A 25,061-nucleotide genomic window follows, 5' to 3' on the forward strand; every position below is an offset into this window, starting at 1 on the left:
TGGCACGTGGGGGGCCACGTGGCCTCTGGCCAAGGACTGTCTTCTGATTACTTTTTAAATTTTAATTTCGCTTTTCTTTGAGCCTCGGGTCTTCACATGTATTAATCAGGATAACAACCGATGCCCATGTCTGTCCTAGGACCACGACGAGCAAATAAAAATGTGCTGAAAATCATTAAGGGCTAGAGGAGGAAGGACACGTCCACAGCCGTCTTACGAGGCCAGTGTTCTCCCGACAGCAAAACCAGACCAGGCACCGCAAGGGAAGAGAACTACAGGCCAACGTCCCTGACGAACATGGATGCAAAAATCCTCAATAAAATATTAGCAGACTGAATTCGACAGTACGTTAAGAGGATCACACGTCGTGATCAAGTGGGATTTATTCCAGGGATACAAGAGGGTCCAACACTCACAAGTCAGACAACATGACCCACCACCACCACCCGCTGAAGGGTAAGAATCATACAGTCGTCCCAGCAGGTGTAGAAAAGGCTTTTGACAAAATCCAACATCCACCTGGATAAAAACTCTCAAGAAAGCAGGTACAGAGGGAACACATCTCAACATAGAAGGCACATACGACAAGCCCACAGCTAACACCACACTCCGTGGTGAAAGGCTGAAAGCTTTTCCTTCATCAGGAACAAAAGGAGGGGGGGGTCTAATGTCACCCATTCTAACACAGTCTTGGAAGTCCCGGCCACAGCAGTTAGGCAAGAAAACGAAAGAAAGGAGTCCAAATCAGAACGGAAGTAAAACTGTCACTATGTACAGGTGACATGCCATATATAGGAAACTGAAAGATTCTACCCAAAAAAAAAAAAAAAAAAAAGTTAGAATAAATGAATTCGGTATAGTTGCAGGATATAAAATCAATACACAAAACCATAAAGGGCTGTGTATTTATAATGGAAGAATTATCATAATTGCTGGATTGAGCGTTAAGAATATAAAAAGATAAGGAATAAACGCTTCCTGGCTTTAAAGCCAAAATTATGCTTTAAAACAACAGCTGAAGACATCTGTAGCTTAGAAGAAACGGTGTGAGTGGATCTAAGTTTGAAAGCTGACCCTACCAGTTTCTACCCTGGAGAACCTGGGTCAAATGATTTACACTCTTACAGTCTCTAAGCCTTGGTTCTTAGAGTTAAATTTGAAACGCTAATGAGAATTTTAAACACCCTCACCCTCTGACCCACAATAGTACTAGGAAGTTCTCTTTTGGATACACTTGAACAATGTGTAAAGACAGACGTACAGGTAAGGTTGTTACAGACCGCACCACCGTCTGCCAGTGAAAACTGGAAGCACTCTAAAATATCCTCAGTAACAGACTCAGATTCTGTCCTATCTGTACCTTGGGCATTCTGCACGATTAAAAAAGAACGAGCTAGATCAGGCTATGCGATGGAAAGAAGTCCAAAGTACATCTTGACACAAATAAAGCCTACCCACAGAACAGCCTATACGGTATGACTCTACCCATTTCGTTAAAAAAGGGGGGGGGGATACACATATGATTAGGATACACAGATAGTTTCCAGAAGGACCTAAGAAAAGGTCTTCCCGCTGGAGAGCTAGACTGCGAATCCTGAAAGGGTGGAGAAGACTTCACATCTCACTTTCTGTACCGCATACAACTTTTACTGTCAGCCTGTCTTCTTTATGGTGGTAAAATCCTAATAAAACAGCATATAAAGTCTCTAGCACAGTCACTGATAATGAACAAAAGGTAGTTATCATTAAAATGTAAAAACAGAAGCAAAGTTATTTTACCTTAAGAGACAACTAAACATCGATACACTGGATGCATTTTACCCATTTGATCTCATTTTACTTTTTTATCTAGAGGGAGGTAGTGCACGCGAGCAGGGGAGGGGCAGAAGGAGAGGGAGAGAGAGCCCCAAGCAGGCTCCATGCTGAGCGCAGAGCCCAACACGGGGCTCGAGGCGGGGCTGGGTCCCAGAACCCTGGGATCACGCACGACGTGAGCCGAAACCAAGAGTCGGGTGTGCCACCAGCTGAGCCGCCCAGGCATTTCCAATTGTTTACCTTCTGATGCGTACCTGCTGTCTCATGATAACACCCTGCACGATGCATTGAATAACTGGATGAAGAAATGAAAACGAGGCTGAGGAGTAAGAACAGGTGAGTACAAAGTATTGAGAGAAAGGTTTCAACGTATCTCATCATACCTCCCCCATTTCTGGAAACATACACACTTGTTGGGCCAAAGCCACCTAGGAACCAAGAGCGCGGTGCCCCAGGCAGACCCTTCTTCAGTCTGTGTTTCAACGCAGGGAGGAGAGGCATCGGAGTTTATGTGATTACAGGGATCACACAATTACCTCCTTAACCTGGTCTGGGACTCAGAAAACGTACACCTTTAAGTAACGTAAGACACAATCACATGACACGTATCATTAACGTAACTAAATACGATACGTGCTTTATGTATTTTTATAGTAGGTTAAAAGACAAAACAGCAGCTCAGTGGATACAGTGGATATACTACTGTGTAATCACAGTGATGCCAACAGATTAAACATCACGGCCATAAAGGATGCCATTGAGCTATCAGGTGGCCACCGGAGCACAAACGCACGGGAAGGGCCATTGTGAAAACCTCGCAGCAGCCCCTCGCACCCGGGGGTGTGCTCCGTGGTCCCAAAGCTGCAAGTTAGAATCCGAACGTCATGCCAGGCACCCTGCACACCCCACCCCAATCACCACAGGGACCACGTGGCCACTAACCAGGCGGGGCTGCCGCAGCTTTCCCCAAACTGTCACACACACGATCCCACTTGACTCGACGCTCAGAACGGCGTGGCAGGCGTCACCCCTCGTTTTGCTCCAGCCACAACGGCACACACAGAGTCTGGGGGTTCGGCTAGGAAGCCCGACGTCAGGGGTTTGAGGGCTCTCTGTAAACGACACCCCACCAGCTCCCACAATGTGCTCTAGGACAACCCTTTGCTTCGTCAGGTTCAGGAGAGCAAACGTCCCAGCGAGTGGCGAGACGCGAACGCGAGCACGATCCCATGCTGTCCGCGGACGGCTGTTTGGGAAGGGTGGTGCTCCCCAGAGCAGCCTCACTAAGTGAAACACAAAACTCTACCCCAGTGCTTCTCACACAGAAGGATCACGGGCGGGACGTTGCTGACATGCGGATTCTGAACGCGGCCACCTGGAGTGAGGCCGCAGGTCTCCAACACGTGCCCACACGCCGGCGCTGGGACACCCTGCGTGCGGCAAACCAGGCGTGGAGGCTGCCGGGGAGCCAGGCCGCGGCTGGGGCAGCATACGCACAATTAAAGCAGCACGGAGCCAGCAAGCGGGGGAACGACAGCAGAGACAGAGAAAGGAAGGCCTGCCGTTCCGACTAAGGCAGAGGAAAGTAACACAGTTAACACGAGAGGCTCGAGTTGGTGACCAAGTATGGCTTGTTTCACAACCGTAAACTGTTATGTGCACAGAAATAGCCAATCAGCTTTTAACCGTTCTGGTGCGACTCCTGAATGTGGATTGAAGTCCTGGGTCGAGTTCAATGCGTGAGACGATCTTCTTCTCTCACGTGCTGGCAGGTTTAGTAGATGGGCGACAGACGCGCCGGGGGCCCCTCTGCACACCAGGCCTTAGGCATCCAGTCTGGGGAGCACTTGTATCCATTACTCATCAAATTTGAGTTCACATGAAACGGTTCCTCTCACGCTGCCCAAATGATGGCCTCGTCCCTGAGCAGGGGCAGCAAGTCGACCCCTTAACCCTTAGAGCCGTGGCCAGGGAGCAAACAGTCACTGACGAGGAACGACTGCAGAGCTCATCTGTAGTGGGTCCATTTGGAAGGGTGTCGGCCAGGTTTTGTCTCCAGGGATATGTCCCCCCAAAGGGCTATTATTAAAGCTGGTTTCCTCATCTCACTATGTCAAGCACTTTCCTCACGATACCTGAGCAGATATCACAGAGAAAACTGAGGGCCAAAGTACTGAAGTACTAACTCACGTAAATCACACGACTGGGATCCAGCCTCAGACCAGGCTGCCTCTGAAAGTGAGGCTCTCCCGCTACCTCAAGATGCCTCTGGGCCAGCGCCAAGTTCAACGAGCAGTTCCCCCGGACCGCCAGAGGCTGCTGGTACAAAATTCAGTGTGAAGGTCTGCGTGAAAACCAGCCTCTGAATTCACTATTTCCCAAGACAGTTTTGAAAGGTACAGTTCAGCATCCAAGAGCGTCAGAGGCCTCTTCCACTGAATTCAGAAGTGCCTTCCACTCGTGCATCATGTTATGCAAACCTGAAAAGCCAGCCAGGGGCCAATCTTTGTTGACATGGAGGGTTTGGACGATGAAAACATAATTGTGACCTGACAGCAAAATCTGTATCTTTAATCAAAGAACCAGTGTTAAGGAACTGAAAAGAATGGTCTTACATAAGGGAATACGATCTTCTCTTCTTCTGAGACAAATTAAACTGTCTTATTTTTGTTTGAGTTCATGAACTTTCTACCGATAAACTCTCCTTCAATAAGACGGCTTAGCAGTGTCTGTACCTACTCCCCTGTGGGGACTTCACGAGTTACAAAGAATTCTCGGTATTGCTATCATTCCCCTTCCTCATAAACGGCAATACATTAGCAGTCATGTCCCGGACAATCCGGGGCAAACATCTGGGCACCTGTCCGCGTGCCCCGCCCTCCACACACCACGAGGAAGCCAACGGACCGAGTCCCGGCAAATCTGAGAGTCGCAGATCACTATTTTTTTACCACGAAAGCTCAACTGTTGGTCTGTTAAGTGTATATTATCAAGAAGGTGGTTTTGACTTATGTTAACAAACACCACCTCTGAAAATGAAATCTTTTTTATATAACCTCTTTCAATACACACAATCGACACTGATAAAGACACCAACGAACCGTAAATGTTAAGTGTTCCAGTTTTACAGAAGCTGTTCACGGTATTTACAAAGAGCTTAACGATACGGGGGAAAAAAACGGCCTCATAATTTTCCCTCCCAGACTTACAACAAAGAGTATAAAAGTTAAATAGCTCAAGGAAGATCTTACAGTGCCCCAGCAAGTCAGAAAACCCCGAATGTGGAAAGCAGTCCTGTTGTCAGATGCGAGCCCCGCACAGGTGGGCAGGTGACAGGCTTTCTGATCTCACTGTGCTCCTTTGTTCTGTGTGGAGTGTGCCTTTGGTAACAGACCTACCTGGGAGGAGAAGCATAAAATGAAGCTTCTCTTTATAGTCTGGGATACGTGAGAGCTAAGAACACCTCATCACCATGAACACTTACGTTCCTAAATCCGTATGTCAAGAACACTACTGCTGTGCTGAAGTTATTAGGACACTCTTCAGACATCTGTCTTCCACATTCATCCACAAAAATTATCAACCCACACAACACCCGCCACGTTTCCCCACACTCCCCATACAGCGCCGGCCCCACAAGCACTTACGGCCTGAAGAAAGAAAGGCTTCTTGTATCTTTGAGTTTCAGTGTCAGATGAACCCACTGGTGTAACTAAGAACATGGAAAATAAACCCAGAGGGGTTTTCCATAATTATTAGTATCAGTCAATCGTCTTTCAAAAAAATTCTGGAAAGCCCTCCAATAAGCGGCCATTGTAACCCAGGAGCCAGCCACGGCATTCAGTTCACCTAGACTACGCTACAAATCGTGAAGCGACTGTAATAAATACAACAAATGTTCACGAAGTTATGAGTCTATTCCAATGGTCTCCACCTCTTCTGTACATTAGAACCATTTCAGTAATATAAAACCCTTCAGACCCAGGGCCCTGGCCCAAAGGTTCTCTGATTTAATTCATGTTGTAATGGACTGCGGTCATCAGCGTTTTTTAAAAGCTCCTCAGATGATCCCAGTGTGTGGCTAGGGCTGAGACCCACAGATTGAGAATTTATACAACTGATGCCCATCAAGTTATAACAGCAGGCAACAACCACTAAAGGGATCCATCTTTCAGAAAATACTGCTTAAGTATTTCTTAAGCAAAATGTTGCCGCATCGCAAACAGCATGCAGAACAGGTCCTTCACATGGGACGAGCTTCGGAGCGTTCTGATGGTCTTTATTTCTCTAACGATGAAAAGGGTATTTTTGAAGTTATAAGCATGGGGGCAACGGTGCGGTAGGGAGAGAGCCTCAGTGAGACAGTCACATGGGCAGCGTTCACATGCCTTCATGTGAGAAAGTGGAACTAGGCATCACAGTTACTTCCGGATCCTGTGACTGAGGTCAGGATCCAGCCAATCTGACTAATGAGTTTATTTAACCCAAAAGAAAAATTATGTCCCCTGACCCCTTGTCAATCTTTGAAATGAAGTCCCAAACCCCTGTATTAAAAGAGCATGTTCCCTGAAGTTCTGTGCCAGAAAGAAAGAAAGAAAGAAAGAAAGAAAGAAAGAAAGAAAGAAAGAAAGGAAAAGATTTCTGATTGCATGTTAAGCCCTTCAACGCTCCAATCCGTGGCTCAGACACCCACAGACCCCGGGCCCGCGTCTCCCCTCACGTCCGGTCCAGTGAGAATTCCACAACGCTCTGGTGACAAGCAGGACCCTCCCCATGAGACAGGGCCACGTTCAGGCCGTAAGATTTCCTCTGAAACCACTGCCTCAGGCAAGATCGCAAAATGGGCACCCTCACACCGGAGCAACCTGTCTGTGCCCCTGGCTCTTCCCAGGCAGAACAGGAGTCTGTCCCCGAGCCTTCCAGACGTGCCCAGCACATCACAAGGAAGCCTGAAGACACCAGGAGTGTTTTAACACCTCACACATCTCAGAAACTCAAAACTCGGCAGCTGGCCTCCAGGGGAAACACGTCTCTGAGATAAATCAAACCAAGAGAATTCTACTCCCATATCCCAGGAGGCGAAAGAATGTGAGGGGATGTGAAACATCTTCCATAACGTCAAAAACCGAGCTCGATCACCATCCAGGACTCGAGCTTGTTTGGTTTTGAAGGTGGCGTATGTTTTTTTCACGGAGCTCTTACCCTGACCCACGCCTTCCCCACAAATCCCCACACACCCAAGGGTCTGAGAGCGGGCTCCAGCCCCGCTGTTTTGTGAAGTCTGAGAAGCAGCAGATCTAACTTCCCAAGCCGCTCCCCAAACGGCTCTGCCTCATTGTCCAGCAAACAGCGTCTCCAGGGTACCCGTCAGTCTACGCAGCAACCCCTCCGCGTATCTGCACAGACACAACTGAAGACACCCTTTTGCTTAAAGGGCCCTGAGATCTACCTCGAGCTTAGGAAAACATCAACTTCACAAGCACTTTCTTCTTCCTCACACTGGACCCGCAGGTTCAGTCTTGGTGAGAGCCTGGGTTCGAGTCTCATAAACCCTTTCTGTCTCTGCTCCCACCGTCACTGCGGATGCTCGTGACCCCTACCTGCCCACCCACGTGTAGCAGACGACCTGAAACCACACCGACCGGCGGTGCGGGACCCTTGTCTGCCCGCAGAGGTCATCAAATTGTGTCTTCCAGTTGAACAGGCGAACGTCGTCCTTATTTAGCAAGCAGGTATTAAGCGCCTCCTGTGTTCACCGTGACCGTTTTTCTCGGAGTCTGGACTGAGCCTGCTTGCTGGAGATTAGAACAACAAAGGACAGAAGTAAGGCGCCCCTCTTCCCAGTCCTGCATCTCTAAGTCCTGCTTCAGATGCTTTGTTCTGTGTTTTTCTCAAGACGGCCGGCAGGCCAGGCAGCTCGTCCGTCCCGCCCTCGACACCCACGTTTATTTCCCAGCTGGGGTGTGATCGGGCCTTTCCATCTTGAACAACAGGCGGCATTCACAGAGCCTGTGTGCCAAGGCTGCAGGACGCACTCAGGGTGATGGGCGAGCTGCCCCTCCCCACCCCCACCCCTGGGCCAGCCAACACGCTCACATACAGGACGGGTGTGAAAGGCCCTGGCACGCGGCTGCACGCGGTCGCCCACAGGGGTTGGTCGGCTCAGCATCAAGTCTGGACGTGGGATCAGGTTAAAACACTCGGAGCATCAGTGCTGTGACACACAGCCTCTTCCAGAAGAGGCGAAGGTAACAAGTGTTCCCTAAGCTACGCTGTGTGTCAGTCACGTCAGACACAAGCATTTTTCACCATCGGTGCAAACTTCATGCTCACGATCCTGTAATTCACATCTAAGATGTCAGCTACCCGAGCCACAGAAAATACACAAAAATACCCTGCCTATGTTTGTACGCTAAAACAAAAGTTACAGATAAAGTGTAATCTAATAAAATACTCCAATATCCAAGAGTAGCAACAAAAGCATTTAGTCTGTTAGAGACGCAAAGTTCAAAAATAAATGACACGATGATAAAAGACTCTTTGCTGTAACACTTTAAGAAGCAGAAATATGTCAGCAGACAGAAAGCCACGGACAGTAGTCAATGCACCAGCCACAACTGGAGATGATTTACATAGTCAGTGACTTCTGAGGCTTCAAAGAGAACTACAGCTTTCTTAATTATAAATACTATGAGCTACGGGGAGCCTGGGTGGCTCAGTTGGTTAAGTGTCGGACTTGGGTTCTGGTCATGATCTCACAGTTTGTGAATTCGAGCTCCGCGTCGGGCTCTGTGCTGACGGCTCGGAACCTGGAGCTGCTTCAGATTCTGTGTCTCCCTCGCTTTCTGCCCCTCCCCTGCTCATGCTCTCTCTCTCTCTGCTTCAAAAATAAATAAACATTAGAAGAAGAAAGAAAGAAAGAAAAGAAAGAAAAGAAAGAAAGAAAGAAAGAAAGAAAGAAAGAAAGAAAGGAAGAAAGGAAGGAAGAAAAAGAAAGAAAGAAAGAAAGAAAGAAAGAAAGAAAGAAAGAAAGAAATGAAGGAAGAAAAAGAAAGAAAGAAAGAAAGAAAGAAAGAAAGAAAGAAAGAAAGAAAGAAAGAAAGAAAGAAAGAAAGATGTTTGTTTGGTAAGGTCTGTGAGTTCAAGCCCCATGTCAGGCTCTGTGCTAAGCGCTCAGAGCCTGGAACCTGCTTCAAATTCTGTGTCTCCCTCACTTTCTGCCCCTCCCCTGCTCATGCTCTCTCTCTCTGAAAAATAAATAAACACTAAGAAGAAGAAGAAGAAGAAGAAGAAGAAGAAGAAGAAGAAGAAAGAAGACAAAAAAAGAAAGGTGTTTGGTAAGGTCTGTGAGTTCGAGCCCCACGTCAGGCTCTGTGCTGACAGCTCAGAGCCTGGAGCCTGCTTGGGATTCTGTGTCTCCCTCTCTCTCTGCCCCTCCCCCACTCACACTCTCTCTCAAAAATAAATAAACACTAAAAGAAGAAGAAGGAGGAGGAGGAGGAGGAGGAGGAGGAGGAAGAGGAGGAGGAGGAGAAGAAAGAAAGGTGTTTGTTTGCTAAGGTCTGTGAGTTTGAGCCCCGTGTCGGGCTCTGTGCTGACAGCTCAGAGCCTGGAGCCTGCTTTGGATTCTGTGTCTCCTTCTCTCTCTGCCCCTCCCCTACTCATGCTCTGTCCTCTCTCTCAAAAATAAATAAACACAAGAAGATGGAGAAGGAGAAGGGGGAGAAGGAGAAGGAGGAGGAGGAGGAGGAGGCGGAGGAGGAGAAGAAGAAGAAGAAAGAAAGGTGTTTGTTTGGTAAGGTCTGTGAGTTCAAGCCCAGCGTCGGGCTCTGTGCTGACAGCTTGGAGCCTGGAACCTGCTTCGGATTCTGTGTCTCCTCTCTCTGCCCCTCCCCTGCTCATGCTCTGTCTCTGTCTCAAAAATAAATAAATGTTAAAAAAAAATTAAATACTATGACCTAAAAGACCCCTCTTGTGGGTAAAAAGGACGTATTTCAACAAGAATATCTGTTAGAGGAAATGTTACCGAACTGTAAAAAGAGAACCCACTTTCTTGCATGATCACTGAGAGGCTCGTTTACAGTCAATGATTTACATGAAATACCTCAGTTTTCACAAAACTTTTCTGTGCCTAGTTTCTTCAAAATTTACCCTTTCCCACCAGACATACAACTATGTCACAGACTAAAGTAGCCTAAATATTCCTGCCAGTGGCATATAAACTCTCCACCCTCATTTTAAGCAAAGGGGAAGGCCGCTGTTGATTCAGGGCACAAACCTGCCGGGGGCAAGACACCAGCCAGAGATCTAATGCCGTGTGACGCACGCAGTCCTCGAACCTGCTGAGTCACTAAGATCTAAGCACCCAACACTGAAAAGAAAGGGTAAGTATGTACTGTGATGGAAGCACTCAACACCAGGACGGTGTTCATGGCCGCAGCATATAAATGTGCCAAACTAACACACAGTGTTGTAGGTCAACTACATTCAACAGAAAAGGAAAAAAGGTAAATATGGCCAACACATGACGATTCCCACTTTGACCAGTAAGTCCAGTTATGACGTAGTGGCCACTGCCCCAATTAAAATGCATACAATGCAAAAAAAAAAAAAAAAATGTAATCGACTCAAAACAACTTGAAGGTGTACCCAGCCTGTGTATTTCAGATGAACACTGCTAAGTATTAATCTTGCTGTGGAAGCTTCGATCCCAAGTAGGTATGTTCACCAAACTTCTATTTTTATAGGTTGGAAGATGCTAAAACATTACCATCTTCTTACACTACTCAATTCACAAAAGTGATTCAGGTAATTCCCAGGGTTCTATTTTCATACCAGCTAATAATGAGAGAAGCACGTATTTTCAAAATTCTCTCCTTCTGATGGAGCCTACGAAGACTCCCAAAGTATGAAAGCACACAAACTACTTTAAGTCCGAGGCTCCCCCCCCCCCCACACTTACTAAAGAAAGCACATTTTAATAAGCCCAAGAAACGGCTAACCTTACCTGACGGCGCTAGACTCCAGTTCAAATAAACCTCGTAAGATTCTAATGCATTAACGTGCCATTCAGGGTTTACACTGAAAAACAAACCTATGAGCCGAAGTTTTAATCCAATCCTAGAAGCACAGACCAAAAGTTCAGTTTTTAAATAAACTCTCAAAACAACAAATTCACAGGAACGGAAGCAGGAGCAAATGCATTACCTTCACGGAAAGAAGAAACGTTCCCGGCCGAGCGTGGTCGCGGGCGGGTGAGCGCAGCAGCCGGCTCTGAACCCGGCTCTGAACCCGGCTCTGGGCTCTGGACCCGGGGCGGCGCTGTGTCAGGGGTGCACTTGCAGCCCTGGCTTCCTACAGGGCCAGGGCGGGAGAGTTTTCTCGTCCTCGGCCCCTAGGGGCAGGGTCCCAGCACTGCTGACGGCTGGACCACGGGGTCAGCGAGCCAGGATATGAGGTGACGTGTGATTTCTAGCCTTTGCCTGCTTCTACCGGGAAACTGTTAACAAGGGCTGTTTTTGGTTGTAACTTCCTTTGATCTTTCCGACTGAACGTTACTTAGTGGATTAAAGCCATGCTAGCTGATACTATTTGCTTGCTGAGGCTGACTTCAGTTGCTACAGATTCAGTTTTCTGACTCCGAGGGCCGGCTACTTCATCTAAACTAACACAAATAAACACCAACAGTGTTTATTTCCAAGTTCTGGGATTCTTGCGTTCTTTCACAAATAGTTCTTGAGACCCAGCTTTTAGGGCGGAAAGTCCGTGGTTTTTAAAAGAGGCAGAATCTTCTTTAATAAATAGAGGAAAGTCATGTTTCAAGCAGTTGTGTGTTTCCCTTCAATTTTCCTAAACAAAACAGCAGTTTGTTAAATGAATCGGACACTACTTTTTATAAATTTGTGGCCCTGACGATGCCATTATTTTAAATTCCACAACCACAATGTAAAAACCTTTTAAATATCTGGTATCTGCAAACAAATACTTTACATCCACTGGCAAACAAGTGATAACCCTACTGAAACGTGAACTCCAACTCTTCTTCAGGCTTCTCCAATTAAAAATGTGTAAACGACGCTCTCAACAGGCTGTAGTGATTAATTATATAAATACGGCACTTTCAAAATTAAAGAAATTAACACCAAAAGCACAAGTAATCAAAGAAAAAAACAGATGAAACTGGACTTCATTAAAATGATGAAACTTTAGTGCCTCAAAGAACATTATCAAGAAAATGAAAAGACAACCCACAGAGGAGGGGAAAATACGTGCAAATCACGTATCTGAGAGACTAGTAACCACAATGTAGAAAAACTTAGTAACAACAATAAAAAGGCAAATAATATAATCTAAAAGTAGTCGCAATTTTGGAATAGGCATTTTCCAAAGAAAACGTATGAGTGGTTAACATGCACATGGGAAGTTGCTCCACATCACTAATAAGTATGGAAGTGTGAAATAAAAGCATGACACACCATTTCGCATCCATTAAGATGGCTTAATGGGAAAGAAGGGAGGAGGGAAGGGAGGGAGGAAGGGGGGAGAAGGGGGAAGGTGGGGAGGGAGGAAGGAAAGGAGGGGGAAGGAAGGGAGGGAGAAGGAGGAAGGGCAGAAGGGGGGAGGCAGGGGGGAAGGGAGGAAGGAACGGAGGGGGAAGGGAGAGAGGGAGAAGGAGGAAGGGAAGAGGGGGGGAGGCAGGGGGGAAGGAAGGAGGGAGGGAGGAGGAAGGGAAGAAGGGGGGAGGCAGGGGGAAGGGAGGAGGGAGGGAGGAGGGGGGAAGGGGGAAGGTGGGGAGGGAGGAAGGAAAGGAGGGGGAAGGAAGGGAGGGAGAAGGAGGAAGGGCAGAAGGGGGGAGGCAGGGGGGAAGGGAGGAAGGAACGGAGGGGGAAGGGAGGGAGGGAGAAGGAGGAAGGGAAGAGGGGGGGAGGCAGGGGGGAAGGAAGGAGGGAGGGAGGAGGAAGGGAAGAAGGGGGGAGGCAGGGGGGAAGGGAGGAGGGAGGGAGGAGGGGGGAAGGGGGAAGGTGGGGAGGGAGGAAGGAAAGGAGGGGGAAGGAAGGGAGGGAGAAGGAGGAAGGGCAGAAGGGGGGAGGCAGGGGGAAGGGAGGAAGGAACGGAGGGGGAAGGGAGGGAGGGAGAAGGAGGAAGGGAAGAGGGGGGAGGCAGGGGGGAAGGAAGGAGGGAGGGAGGAGGAAGGGAAGAAGGGGGGAGGCAGGGGGGAAGGGAGGAGGGAGGGAGGAGGGGGGAAGAGGGAAGGGAGGGAGGGAGGAGGGGGGAAGGGGGAAGGGAGAAGGGGGAAGGCAGGGGGGAAGGCAGGGGGAGGGAGGAGGAAGGGAAGAAGGGGGGAGGCAGGGGGGAAGGGAGGAGGGAGGGAGGAGGGGGGAAGAGGGAAGGGAGGGAGGGAGGAGGGGGGAAGGGGGAAGGGAGAAGGGGGAAGGCAGGGGGGAAGGCAGGGGGAGGGAGGAGGAAGGGAAGAAGGGGGGAGGCAGGGGGGAAGGGAGGAGGGAGGGAGGAGGGGGAAGGGAGGAGGGAGGGAGGAGGGGGGAAGGGGGAAGGGAGAAGGGGGAAGGCAGGGGGGAAGGAAGGAGGGAGGGAGGAGGAAGGGAAGAAGGGGGGAGGCAGGGGGGAAGGGAGGAGGGAGGGAGGAGGGGGAAGGGAGGAGGGAGGGAGGAGGGGGGAAGGGGGAAGGGAGGGAGGGAGGAGGGGGAAGGGGGAAGGGAGAAGGGGGAAGGCAGGGGGGAAGGCAGGGGGAGGGAGGAAGGGGGGAGGGAGGAAGGAAGGAAAGGGTCCCGCCATGGGCGCACAAACTAAGCAGAGTCACCACTGACAGCAGCAGCGTGCCAAGCACAGCGGGTCGTCCGTGTCCCTGGTCCCACATTTGCAAATTCGCCTCCTCTCTCAAGCTGACTTGTAACCGCATACGGTCCTGGCGGTGCTTTCACGGTACTTCCCACGCACAGAGTCCTGCAACATGCGTGTCCCCCGGTGAACCAAACAGGGGACGCCCGCCTTGCGTACTGTCACGAGTGTTCTTTTCTCTACTTCGCGCCACGCTGTTCACGTTTCTGTGCTTTTTGTTAATAATGTCACCATTTAAAATTTTTTTTAAGTTTATTTATTTTGAGAGATAGAGCAGAGAAGGGGCAGGAAGAGGGAGAGAAAGAATCCCAGGCAGGCTCTGTGCTCAGCGTGGAGCCTGATGCGGGGCTTGAACTCGCGGAGAGTCGGACGCTTAGCCGACGGAACCCCCGGGGGCCCCAGCAGTGCCACCGTCTAAAGCGGCCCCAGAGAGCAGCGTGCTGTGCTTTTCGGAGAAACGCAGACACAGGGCCGCTGCGTGTGAGCCCGACATCAGTGAGTCAACGGTGTGGGTTAGATGAGGGGTCTTTCAACAGAAACACGCCCCACACAGCTCATGGACCGACTCGTTGCCCAAAACAGGGCCAAGGCTCAGAGGCGCCTGACCCCGCACTTCCCTGACTTGGTGTTTGTGTGGCCCTATGGAGCACAGGCACCTTTACAAGCAAGGGAACGAAACCCTCTTGGGGTCGTCCGCAGCAGCGTCATTCACAACAGCGAGGGGACAGACAGCTCAGGGGCCCGTCGAGTGGCGCACGGACGGGACGCACGCACACGAGGGAGCGTCGCTCGGCTGTAAAAAGACGCAGTGCTAAGTGACGGCCCGACACGAAAGGTCACGCGCCATGTGGCTCCATGTCTGTGAAACGTCCCGGGCTCTCTATCTACAGGGACAGAAAGTGCGCGAGTGGCCGGGGCGACGACCACCGGGCAGAGTTTCTTCTTGGTGATTAACACGTCCTGGGGTTCAAGAGAGGTGATGGCGCACAGCCTTTCCCGTACTCCACAAACCGCTGCCTTGTACACTTGAAATGGTGAATTTTATGGAATATGGGTTTTATCTCAATAAAAGGAATTTCAGGGGAAGTAGGAAGTCGTGGCCATGAGACCAGCGGTCCTCAAAGTCGCCTGTGTCAGAGCCAGGAAGGCTGGTGAGAGGGTGGCCGCTGCTTCCCCACCGTGGGTCTGGTCTGAGCTGGGGGCTGGAGCCTGAGAACCTACCCCAAGGGGTGTCCACGCTGCTGGTCTGAGACCCAGGTGCTGAGCCACCACAGCACAGACACTGGACGACTGTCACTGCGTTGTACCTGTGAAACTCATACTGTATGTCAACGACACTTCAAAAATAAAATCATTGTAAACATGGGAAAAAAATAAGACAGTGTATGAGCTCCCTCAAGGTAGGAAGGGAACTTCTATGCTCATCTCTTCTAAATTTACACAGAAAACAACCCATCTTGGGGAGAAACAGGGAGAGAAGCATTAACTCAAGAAAACATGTTAAAACACTCGTCTCGAAATCACAGGCCGGTGGGCTTCATGTCATAGGCAGGCCAAACACTGTAGTACCGAAAAATCTCCAAAAAAGAAATACAGAATTAAAAAGAAAATAAAGGTATTTTAAATTCCTGGATCATCTGAACGGGACTTCGATTTAGTTTATTAAAGCGGCCAATCCCACCTCATTGAGGTCGCGGCTGCAAGAAACGCAAACAAAGGTTCTAGAGTCGTTGATCCCATAAATTACCCCGAGAAACCCATCCCTGCCCCTCCTTGGCGGGACGTCTGCGCCCTCCTTGGCGGGACCTCTGCCCCCTCCTTGGCGGGACGTCTGCGCCCTCCTTGGCGGGACCTCTGCCCCCTCCTTGGCGGGACGTCTGCGCCCTCCTTGGTGGGACATCTGTGCCCTCCTTGCCGGGCCACCCTTCTTGCTCCTTCTCAGGCTTACCCACCATCTAAAGAAACCGTTCCCTCAGAAATGGAAGCTGATGGTCCTACGTCAGTCAATATTCACTTTCTTCACCTCCTAAAGTCCCTGCAAGACTCTTCTCTTCGCTGTCTCCACTACTCTGATGTCCTCTGCTTTCTGGGGCCCCCGAGTCAATTTTCTCAGGGCACCCTCGTAATTCTCTTATTCTAAAATTTGGCAACACCCACGGCTCCCGTCAGTCCTGTGTTCTGCCAGCAGCTCAGACTCAAGAAACTCAATACACTGGTCCCCCCCGTCGGCGGGGGGCGCAGTTGAGACCCCCAGTGGCGTGGGAATCAGTCAGCAGACAGGAGGAACCCCGGTACTGTTCTTCCCGCACAGACATGCCCCCGATGAGGCTCCTTTACGAAGGGGCACGAGGTGGGGGTGAACGGCAGGAACCAGAATGAGGCGGAGCGGAGGCCACAACCCCCAGTAATAAGCCCTCACACAGCCCCCTCTCCAAACGCCTCGCCGTCCCGCCTCCCTCCTCCCTGTGCGGATGGGTGAGGGCGCCAGGTGCCTGGGGACAGGGGCCAGCCGTCAGTAGGAGCATCGCCTGTGACTGAGCACGGGTAACTGAAACCGCAGAGAGCGAGGCGCAGGGGCGGGGCCTGCTGTATAATCATGTCTCAACCCCAAGCGACGTCTCATTTCCCGTGTGTTTACCCTCTCAGTCACGTGAGCCCCAAAGTGCCCCGCATCTCCCCGTTAGCCCACCACGCCGTCCACCCTCGGTCCCCTGTCCTGGGGCCGCAGCCGCACCTTCCTCTCCGGCTGCGCCGTCTCAGCTCCATCACCTCGTCCGCGGCCCCACACGCGCCCTTGCGTCTCAGTGACCACCCTTCCTTCCCCGCAGCAGCCTCTGCCCAGCTTTCCGATGGCCTCGTCCCATCTATTCTCGACATCACATGACGACATCACATCACATGACTCCGCCTCCACGAAGCCTTCCTGGATTACCGAGGCCAGAAGCCCCGGCCTCCTCCGCCAAGTGTCTCACAGCACTTAGCTCGTGTTCGGTTCTTATCTCAGTCGTTTTTACACCTCTTTTACCCCCTTAACCTACACTTGACCCCACAGACTCTATTATTATCATTTTTATGCCCCTCAGGAAGGTCCAGTACATAGCAAGCACCTGACAAATATCTGTTGGAAAAAAACTGGTGTTTTACAATTTGTCACTGTCACATCATTACTTTGTTACATCACTATTTACTAAGTTGAAGAAATGTGGTTTCAGTAAACACATCCTATTTTCTCGCTGATTTCCACGGGCCCCAAGGCCCACTTCCTCTGTGGTCGTGGGAAAGAAACCACAGCCAACACCCAGCACATTTTAAGTATAACTGTGTGTGTGGACCTACTGTCCGCTTGTCAATTCTGGGTAGTAAACTCCCGAATAACGGGAAGTATCAGGACTGGCTTTTCACACTCTTATCCAAACCAGCAGAGGTCACTCCAGTAACGATACGCACGCAAGCTTATCTTCGGAGGTTCTTTAAAAGTTTATTTTTGTTTGGCTTCTGAGGGTAGGCTTCTCCTTGGCATTGGCACAAATATTCTTAAACAATGAACATAAATAAAAGTTTTCTCTCACGGTGAGCCATTAAATTTAATAGACAACAGACCTTCTGCCTAACTGCCACCTTATGCTAGCATAGTAATAGAGTCCTGGAAAGGAGTGGATCTGGGAAATCTTAGATTTTATTCATTACATCCTTTGCTTGATTTGATGAAAAGCTAGTAAACTATATCCACTTTACCAATAATCCAGAAAGCAATTTGGTCATCAGGAATAAAATTTACTTATTAATCTAAACACTTCTAAAAATTTTACTGACGATCAGAAGCTGTATTTTAAAGTTCGTTTAATCATTTTGAGAGATGGGGGGAGGGGGCGCAGAAAGAGGGAGAGAGAGAATACTAAGCAGGCTCCACACAGAGCCCAACACGGGACTCGAACTCACAAACCGTGAGATCATGACCTGAGCGGAAATCAAGAGACGGATGCTTAACTGATGAGCCACCCAGGCGCCCCAGAAGCTATTTTAAAGCAAAACACACAGAGATTAGCAACTTGCAGAGAAAAGGTAGCCTCCTATTTTCCTGTGGACAAAAAAAAAAAAAAAGAAAAGAAAAGAAAATCTGACAATGCAATACTCAATATAGACAAAAATTTGAACCTTCCTTAACCTAACCAAAAGTTACAGCGCCTTCTTCAATGTAAAACCCAAGTCCAGGAGGTTAGTCTGTTACGGGCTTCGGGTGGGAACTCTGGCAAACATTCTGTCTGGTCGCGAGCCGCAGGAGAGCCCTCGACCGCTCAGAGCAGGGAGAATGCGTTATGTCAGAGCAGGACAGGAGGCCCAGATGTGCTAGTTTTCTATCTAAACAAGCTGGAACATTTCAGCCGTGACAAAATAACTAGGCTGTAGATCATGTAAGAATACAATCTTGTCCCACGTGATGATTTAAAGGAAAGCATAATGCGGCCCTGGGCTCTGGAGAGCAAATGTTTCTGATTTGCAACACAGGATTTCACAATAAGAGATTTTATTTTACAGGAGATGCTCCCGTTACGAGATGGGCTCCTAGAACGAAGACCCGCACTCTGAACCTCATCAGAGTAAGACTGGGGCACTGGTACCAAACCTTAACCACATCTAAACGGACGCGCCGTGCGTACGCTAAGAGCGGAGTTATGACTAATAAAATGAAATCTTCTCGAAGTCAGACCTCTGATATTTATGGAGAAAGTTACACGTACTTTCCTTATGTCATGAAATAAAATACACGCAAGTTAATTTTCCAAAAGTCAGACTTTGTGGGAAAATAACACGTGTCACCTGCATACAAACACCTGTCACCACTGCTCCAGGCTTCGATGAAGTGATGTGACGACACATCGCTGTCTCTGATGTAAAATGAAGTTCCACAGAAGACAGTAAGCAAACGTTCTAGTCCTATTTATTTACGTTTTGTAATATGTGCTAATGTTATTTTTGGCAAGAAAAGACTCTTACGCTACCCAAACCCTAAGAAGGAAGACATCGTTAGCGTTTGGTATTTCACGAATGTAGTGGGAGTAGTTTTCTATGTGGAAAACACGCTCATTAGTTATTTAGAAGTTCAAAGAGTCCCAAATCGTGAAACTCCTACCACGTCTGGCCTCAGAACGTAGTAATTGTGAAACAGAGATGTGAGATGGCCCCAGATTTGAGAAACGAGGTGATAAGTGAAAAAGCAAGGATATTTATTCGTGTCAGAATGCAAGATATGCGATACACCGGAATATGTTACTCAGGCTTCTCTTAAAATGCTGTGTTGTCGGACTCCAAACAGAGGTCTGGCTGGAAGAACGCATCTGTAACTGGGACACATCAGAAACCAGGGCCAGCGGAAGGCAGAGGGTATCTTAACACAGCAAATACCGCATGTCCCTAAGCTCGGCAATCGCCAGCCACCCCGAAAACACTGAAACGTAACCGGTCGCGGCTGGGGGGCTCCACCACGAGGGTCCCGAAGAACAAGCCATCCTTCGTTGCAAACCTCGCAGGTGGAGCGGAAGCAGGCTCTACTGGCCATTACTGTCCCTGAAGGGGGACCCTTCTGAGCTGTCACCCAGAATGGACCTCCTGCGTTGGGCTGTAAGAGCGTGGCCCTGGGGCTGAGGAGGTGCGGGCGCCACAAGGCGGGTGTCTCGATGCCCACCCCAAGCCGCCACGTGCGTGCCGTGACGGAGGCATCCACGCGAGACTCGGAGTGCGGTGACTGGGGGACAGAGGAACCTCCCAGCGGCCTTAACCTGAAGCATCTTTACAGAAGCGAAACCCACCACCCTCTAAACCTGTCCCAGGCCCTCAGGCCACAAAACTTTTGACAAAAATGTGGTGGGGAAAATACTTAAAGCGGATATAAGCATTTCTATTCCTTGACAACAAAAGTCACGAGCTAATGGTATAAGGAAAATTACCAGGACAAACATGTGACAAGCCTGGGTTCAAACACTGCATCTGCAAAGAAAAACCAGAGACAGGCGGTTGGTCACTTTGATTGCAAAGCAGCCACAACGAAATAAGGGACACACTTTATTTACTGTACCAGAGTTGTGACTTATGTTAACAACCGGCTACCACAGCAGGATCTCGGCCTTGAAAGGAAACAGAAAAGAAGTACCCTCACGACGTCATTAGTAATACCCAGTATTCAGATTTGCAAACAGCTGTCAGAGGAGAATGGAGAGAAAAAGAAAAAATTCGGGAACTGGGGAAATGAAACCAGGGGTGATTTCCTTCGCTCCTGAGTTAGGCGTCTGCCTTGTTCGGTCCCTGAACAGTCCTCACCTCCCTGGATAGCTTGTCACGACCAGGAATTCCTCAGTACCCCCCACCTCCCCGCACCATATCCCCAAGCCGCATTCCCATACACAGCAGTCACACAGCCCCTCCCCGTCACCACCCCTGTGGGATACGAGGCCGAGCAGGGGCTCTGTCCTTCCTGGGCCGGTGGAATGTCTGAGTAACACCATCCACACCCTGCCGGCCTGGCAAGGAGTCCAACCCAGCACCAAGGATCAAGCTCAGAACCCCCCACAGAAACAAGTGGAAATGTGTCACAGCTCTCTACAACAACCCCTCGTTTTGCATAAAGCTAAAACGTACTTTTCAGTTGGGTCAGAGAGGCCTAACTTTTGAGAGTAACTGCTTTTCCTAATCTCTGGCTATATTTGCAACGATGGCTACCGCTGGCACTGACATTTGGTGACCGGGGCTCCGAGACAGTGGCCAGGTGGGCTCAGATCCTACGAAGCCAGGAGCACATGGACAACGCTCAGTCTTGAGGTGCGTGCGACTCTTGGTCTAGATAGAGGTCATGAGTTCGAGCCCCATGCTGGGTGTAGAGATTGCTTAAAAAAAAAAAAAAGAAAAGAAAAAGATGCTGAGCCTTTGCTATTACGATCTTAAGTTCCTCGCATTTTTGACATTGTCCAAGACTAAATTTCACAAGCTCTCTCAGCATTCTCTCTTGGGGGAGGTGGCATTTACAGAGCTTATTCTCCGTGACAAGCATGTGTCCTTCTCAAGACAGCAAGGGAGGAAGAAGCAGAGGGGAGAAAACAGAACCAGGAGGTCCTGGCACTCACACCTTGTCTCTGCAGCAAAGCCCCTCAAGCTGGTCTGACGACACCTGGATCTGAAATAATAATAATGCACGGACTTCACGGGGACCCAAGAAAACTTTTCTTCTGATCCCAGCTTCAAAGAATGAAACTAATACGCCGTTGCTGTAGCAGATTTCAAAAGGCAAGTAAATCTGCACCTAGCAGCACACCTGCGTTTTGGGGTCCCGGCACTGTATTTGAGAAGCTCAACGTGCACGTGCACGAGTCTCCCTCAACAGCTTCTATTTGTTAAAAAGTTCCTGTTAAAAACCCAAGTCCTAGTGCCTTTGATCGAGACTAACTTGAAACACGGCAAAGCCTGAAGATTTTAACGACTTTCTTTGGGTCTCTGGCCTGGCTGAGGGGAGCACGCGGTGGCATCGGTGATACAAGCAGACCTTGACCTGACCAGCATGTTGCTTAGCTCACTCTTTTTAAAAATGAAGCACAAATGTAGGAACAAGACACGTTCTCCCCACTTGGCTCAGCAGCGGACAGCAGTGTATGTATAAATCTCAAGTTTATGAAAGTTATCTCAAGGACAAGTGCTCATAACAGATTCCTATTTTATTCCTCATGTACCCTTTCGCTGTTTAATGCTAGTATCTGCGACTTCTTTTTTAAAAGGTTAAATAACAAAAGCAAAGGAAAAGAGAAAAAAAAAGCCTCCAGGGTAAAATCATATTGCTGAGCAGATAAAAAATACACTTGGAAGGACCCCTGCCTGGGTGGCTCAGTTGGTCGAGCGTCTGACTTTGGCTCAAGGTCATGATCTTGCCGTCTGTGAGTTCGAGCCCCGCCTCGGGCTCTGCACTGACAGCTCGGAGCCTGGAACCTGCTTCGGATTCTGTGTCTCCCTCTCTCTCTGCCCCTTCCCCGCTCATGCTCTGTCTCCGTCTCTCAAAAATGAATAAACATTAAAAAAAATTTTCTTTTTAAATATACTTGGAGTAGTTTCAATATTTTGTGAACAAGCTACCTTTTCCAATAGGCTAACTTAGAAGTTCACACTGGACGCTAGGGGTCTGACAGTAACACCTCCAGTTGAAATTTCATATATCAGAAATTTCACATATCAGAAATTTCATATATCAGAGCTTTCATGATATGTGAAAGCTCATTGTTTTATTCATGAAAAATAAACTTAATCCGTTATCTGTTTAGTTCTTTAACATTTTATAAAATGATCTAGGCTCAATTTTATATTTTAGTTCTGACCTTTTCTTAGGTAACCCTTCTAAGAGAATACCGGTTTCTACCAAGGAGATGGGGGGGGGGGAGGGGCAGCACTTTTCACAGCATGGAAATAAATCTCTGCGATGCACTAAGTTCCAATCACCACTTTCTACTTTATTCCGCAACTTTAAAGTACAGTTGCAAGTCTGAAGCACAGTACTTTTCAGCATTCCTGCTTTAAACATCCAGTCGCGCGGGCTGAGTCCTGCAGACGTCAGAGTCCAAGGTCACGGCTGCATCCGGCTTGTCCCCGTCCCGGCACGTGTCAGTCCTCATGAACCCGTGCCTCGGCTGTCTTTCTGGCTCACACGCTCGGGCGAACCCTCAAGTTACCAGGCAGGTGCGACAAGAATGTACTGGACTTTAGGCACCTGGCTTTGCTCCCCTGCGGTCTCTTGAGCCTGGGGACACAGTTCAGAAGAAAGGCTGGGCCAACACAGCAGGCCGCCCTAGACGGTACCAGGAACGTGGGGGGCGCCAGCGGCCACAGTACGAAGGTGGGAAGTCTGGGCCGGGCAGAGAGGCCGCAGGCCGGAGCTCAGGCTTCGGGGGGCAGCAGGAGCGCAAGTCGGGGGACGGCACAGGGAGGCAGAAGGGACCCCGCGGTTTCCACGCCATAATCTGACGGAGCGGTCAGCTCGGCTTCCACAACTTACTGGACAAGAAACGCGAGTGGGAAACTCCGTGACACTGGGCGGACCTAAGAGTCCCCGCAGAGGTGTGACAAAGGGCCCTCGGCACCGTGGTCTCGAGATTCCAACCAGGTTGTTTGCGCACAGCCCCATCACGTCCGCTATAATCCGGGACCCACGGGGGCTGCGGGAGGTCCCGCCCCTGCCGTCCTCAGGGGACAGTGTCTTCCACCTGCAGGACAGACACCCCCTCGGCCCTTGTTCTACCGGTGCCGCGTCTGCACGGACTGCCCGCCAACCACCTCCCTCCCTTTGCTCCTTGGTGCAGACACACCTTCTGGACAACCCCAGGAGAAACGGCAGCAGCCTTGGGTTTGGGGAAGACGCCGGTGCCCTTCGCTTATACTAATCCCTAGGCAGTCCAAGGTCACCTGATGGGCAACGGGGAAACTGGTTCTACCCCTAAGTTACAATAACACAGAGAGACGGAGGCTTTCAAACTACCCGATCACGAGGACAGAAGAAAACACAACTTGGGAACACGGAATTAAAGAAAAGCCAGAAACAAGCTCCTGAGCCAGTCACTCTTAACTTTTGAAGAAAGGTATATACCGCGCTCATTTACAGCAGACAAATCGCTAGGATCCGCCTGGAAAAACGTCAGCTGAGAAGGTGCCATCGCACTTCTCTTGGTACAGAGGCACTCGCACGCCGTGAGAAGGGCTCCAAACAACCCAAAGAGCCCCCACGGCCGAACCACCCTCAGCGCGAGTCCCGAGTTTCACCAGTGCCGTGGAGGGGGACGCCAGCGGGGCTGAGCGTGGCCGAATCTCCTCCTCTCCCTCCCCAGGCGACCGACTCACAGCCTCGTCCCCTTTCTCCGCCCAGCGACGAGCATCCACAGCTGCTCTGGACAAGTGCCATGTTGCAAGAGCCGGGGCTTTCATGCTGGAGCGATTCGACTCACGCACCCTGTCCACACGCTTCAGAGACCAGGAAGGGGTCCCGCGCTCTGACCGCGGGATAACCTTTCTTCTTGTCGATTCCATCTTCTACTGTCTCCTCTGGGGGGTTGTGGGGACGGTGAACACTCTTATTTTACAGACTGTAAATTTTCTCCACCTTGCTCTCACCCTGCAGTAACAGCTCCGGAGGCACAAACTCTACGCACAGTTCTTCCTCCTCCTCCCGCCCTCCGTGCCGCCCGGTTATCATTTCCCCGTCTCTGGCATCCGTGCTGCCGACGACCAGTCCGTTCACGGCCTCCCCTCTCAGCGAGGGCTCTTCCCCCCGGCCGCCGTAAGATCTGCTCCTCAGGTCTGGCGTGGTCCCACAGAGTCCCAAGACGCGAGTGCGCCCGTATTTACCACTTGCACCTGGAACGCACCGCTGACGCGCTGGCTCCCGCCTTGCATCAGTTCTGGAAGACACGCGGGGGTGCTATCCCAGACTTCTCTTGCAATCTCGAGAGTGCGGCTGGGGGACATGCTCCTTAACGCGAGCTTTGGCCATCAGCTTTGCAGGGCCAGTTTCATGGGAGGGATTGTTGTTTTGGCCTGGCTTCCTTCCTTCCTTCCTCCCCCCTGCGTGTGCTCACATGGTTGTCCTTGTTTCCTTCCTTCCTCCCCCTACGTGTGCTCACACGGTCGCCTGCACGTATCTCCTCTGCCAGCCCGATACCGCTCACGTCTTTGCTCTGCAGCAGATAACAGCACGGGTAAGGCTCCAGTTCTGTGGGGGCGTCAGGCACAGTGCAGCCAGCGGACCACGGGCCTCGTCTCTGGTCACTCAACTCTGTGTTCACCCCCACGTTCTTCCCCTGGTTCGCAACTTCCAACGCCATGTGCCCAACACACGGGCAGAACCACTCAGCGTCGGGGGGGGGGGGGCAGTGGGGGCGGGGGGGAGGGGACTCTTGCTTCCACTCGTTCCTGCGAGCGGTGAGCCCGGCCCAGCCTGGCCCCCGTGCAGCAGCCAAGGAGCAGTCTAGCACCTTCCTGCTTCTGGCCGGGAGACTGGCCCGCTCGCAGCTCCAGTCCCACTCACGACTTCCCATCGCTGATCACCTTACGGCCTTTGAGGCGTCGGTCTTGATTTGGAGGCCGGCCGGCTCATTTCGGTTTTCTCTTTTGCGCTCTGTCATTGGCACGTGGAGGACGGTGCCCAAAACAAGGCCCATTGTGCCTGCTGGCCAGAGCTCTCCGGTCCACCGGCGCGGGGCCTGCTACAGAACGGGGTTTCGATAAATAGCTTTCACAAGGAAAGCACAAGGAAATGTGCTTGTGTCCAAACATGTCCATGGAATCTCGAGTCCTAATAGGAGAGCGTTAACACAATCCTGTGGCATATACGTTTTACTCGCTTGATTAAAACCAGCCATGTCTAGGCC

At 50.3% G+C, this 25,061-nt stretch overlaps 1 protein-coding gene across 11 annotated transcripts in view; it reads right to left on the reverse strand.

The window, feature by feature from the left end:
- Positions 1-25,061, reverse strand: part of DISP1 (dispatched RND transporter family member 1) — a 185,044-nt gene that overhangs the window by 53,625 nt on the left and 106,358 nt on the right. Inside the window, exon 1 of one of the 11 annotated variants that reach the window (XM_027046435.2) lies at positions 11,023-11,861. The exons of the other annotated variants lie outside the window; for them this stretch is intronic. The gene's annotated coding sequence lies outside the window, so the exon portion shown is untranslated. Of the gene's footprint in view, positions 1-11,022; positions 11,862-25,061 lie in introns of those variants that run through there. 11 annotated transcript variants of the gene reach the window in all.

The sequence above is a fragment of the Acinonyx jubatus genome, chromosome E4 (genome assembly GCF_027475565.1).
Source record: "Acinonyx jubatus isolate Ajub_Pintada_27869175 chromosome E4, VMU_Ajub_asm_v1.0, whole genome shotgun sequence".
Lineage (NCBI taxonomy): Eukaryota > Metazoa > Chordata > Mammalia > Carnivora > Felidae > Acinonyx > Acinonyx jubatus.